Source organism: Mastomys coucha, unplaced genomic scaffold, assembly GCF_008632895.1.
Source record: "Mastomys coucha isolate ucsf_1 unplaced genomic scaffold, UCSF_Mcou_1 pScaffold20, whole genome shotgun sequence".
NCBI lineage: Eukaryota > Metazoa > Chordata > Mammalia > Rodentia > Muridae > Mastomys > Mastomys coucha.
In genome coordinates, this window is record NW_022196903.1 from 114,028,014 (window position 1) to 114,031,063 (window position 3,050).

The window sequence follows — 3,050 nt, forward strand, 5'->3', positions numbered from 1 at the left end:
TTTTCTCTTTTTCGAGACAGGGTTTCTCTGTGTAGCCCTGGCTGTCCTGGAACTCACTCTGTAGACCAAGGCTGGCCTTGAACTCATAGAGATCCACCTGCCTCTGCCTCTACCTCCCGAGTGCTGGGATTAAAGATGTGCACCACCACCACCTGACTAGGGATCTGTGTATCAGACTTTAATCAGGATTATTTATACTTCTTCAGCAGTTGTTTTTTGGGGAAAAAAGTTCTTTGTTTGTTTGTTTATAAACAAAACGTTTGAACTCCTGAGCTTCCTGCCCCCATCTGCTAAGTATTAAGATTATGGACACAGCCGAGCGGTGGTGGCGCAGCCTTTAATGCCAGCACTTGGGAGGCAGAGGCAGGCGGATTTCTGAGTTCGAGGCCAGCCTGGTCTACAAAGTGAGTTCCAGGACAGCCAGGGCTACACAGAGAAACCCTGTCTCGAAAAACCATAAAAAAACAAAACAAAACTATGTGAATAATCAGGACATTGCAGTTCATAATATGCAAGCCTCGAATGGGAGCTGAGGTGTCTCAGGCAGTGTTCCATGTATACCACAGTAGGAAGACATCACAAGGTGAAATGCCCCTTGATATGAGTTCGGGACCAAGGCTGCAGTGAGGTCATATGCAAAACAACACAGAAAAACTCTACCAGAAAAACTTCAGGTTCATTCCTGTTTGACTTGAATTGAGTTGTGGTCATTGTATATTCAAAAAACTTTTGCTATTGCCAAAATGTTTGTGGTCAATACTTTTAGTTATGAGACTCCCATAGAGAGTCACTATGGACTTTTTAAGAAACTTGTGCTGGCCAGTGGTGGTGTACACCTTTAATCTCAGCACTTGGGAGGCAGAGGCAGGCAAGAGGCCAGCCTGGTCTACAGAGTGAGTTCCAGGACAGCCAGGGCTACACAGAGAAACCCTGTCTCGAAAAAAATAAAATTATAAATTACAATTGGACTTGAAATTTTTCTTTAAAGTGTTTTGTAGTACTTATAACTGTGGCTTTTCCTTCCACAGACAATGGGATGGAGTAGGTATTGCTGTACAGGCTTACCCACGTTTGGTGGAGGATTGCAAAGGCCTTTGGGATTTTGGATTAGAAAAGCCATTGGGGGTTGAGAGCTTGGTGGGATGTCGTTTGGAGCTTGGAAGAATGTTGAGAGCAGTGCAGACGGTGGAGGCCTGGCTTGGGACGCTTCAGAGGGAAATTTAAAGACTCTATCAGCCTTCAGACAGCCATTTGCTCTTTTGAATTGAGATTTTGTGGTCAGCTGGGCTGAAGGGTCTGCCAGGATTACCAAGAGACCTGCACAAATGGAGTGAGCCCTTTGCTCTCCTTGGGACAATTAGTACTGGTTTGCTGGAGCTGAGAAATTAGCTGTGATTAAAAAGAGCCCAGCATCACTGTGGTGAAATCATTTGGGAAGTGTTTCCTGAGAGCACCGAGAAGCTATGTTCCTGAGATAGCCGAGGTTGTACCTCATGCAGCAGCTGGACTTGATAATGTGTAAGTAGGAGTCACTCAGGTGGTACTGGTTCATGATGGGGCCATGAAGAACAGCTGATGGTACTGTGAGAGGTCAGAAAAGGCCATTGGTGAAGGTGCAGCCTCACCTCAGGAGAAAGCCCTGACTGATGGGGTCATGCAAGGAAACTGAGGCTTGACACGAGGAAGACTGCCTAGGAGAGGCTGCTATCGGTGAAAGTGCAGTACAGGTGCCACAGAAACCCAGGGTTGGGAGATGCCAGTGCCATGGGATGGCCGCCAAGAGCAGCAGCAGCAGTGGAGCAGATCCAGCCCAAGCCTAAACGACAAACGCTGTGTGAGTGGATCCCAGGCACTGGATGGTTGGTATTTGGTTTTGCTTTAATTTAAATGTGACTATGCCCTGGTTTTTCCCTCTTGAAGTAAAGTATTTGACTTTTTTTGGTTTTTGTTTTTTTCGAGACAGGGTTTCTCTGTGTGGACCTGGTCATCCTGGAACTCACTCTGTAGACCAGGCTTACCTTGAACCCAGAAATCTACCTGCCTCTGCCTCCAATGTGCTAGGGTTAAAGGCGTGCGCCACCATGCCTACCAAAAGGAAAGTTCTTATGTTTTATCAGGTGAAACACCCATGTAGGTTCATATCAGTATGGTTAGGTAGACACCTCATTTTGATGAAGAATCAGTTTTTTCCCTGGGACCCACATGGTGGGAGGAGAGATCCAAGTCCTGAAAGTTTATCTCTGAACTCCACGTGCAAGCCACGGTGTACAGGCAGTATCACTACCACACATATAACTAACTAACTAGATAAGTAGATAAATAAATAAATAAATGTAATGAAGAGAGTTTTAAGGAAATGTGACAAAAGATAATGCTTGGTTTTGAATGGCAGAACATTCTATACAATTATCTAAAATTTGGATTCTAAATTATTGCTAATTTGTGACAAAGTCTCTCTGTATAGCTCAGGTTGGCCTTGAACTCAAGACTGTGGAAGCTATTCTGAAACGACGCCTGTGGTAATCTATTTTAACCTTAGAACAAGGCTACATTAGCCTCGACACAAGACCTCTGCTGCCTTTGAGCAGGACCACAGATTGTTTAACAAATCCTAGTTGCTTGCAACCTCGTGCCTTTTTAAAAAGTTTTTTGTTGTATTGAACAGAACAGGCTCGAGCCATCAGAAACTTGACTGTCTCATGATCCATGCCTGCTATGCGCAGATAATCTCTTGCTAAGATTTTCTCTTGAGACTGATTTGGGTTGTCAAGCTTGGCAGCCAATGCTTTTCTGCCTGAGCTATCTTGACAGCTCAAGACTCCTTGCTTACTCCTCCTGTGTTCCGAGAGGAGGTCTTTCTGCCTCTGAATTCCTGGGCTGAAGTGTTCTTCCTGCACGTATAACTGTGCCCACTGTAAGCAAGGGGACAGCCACCAACAGTGGCTACTCCATGACTGGGGTAAGGGCATCTGGGAGAGTCCAGAGCTAAGAGAAAGAGAATCAGACTGGATATGGCCAGGGCTGGGGAGGTGAGCTAAGAGAAAGAGAAT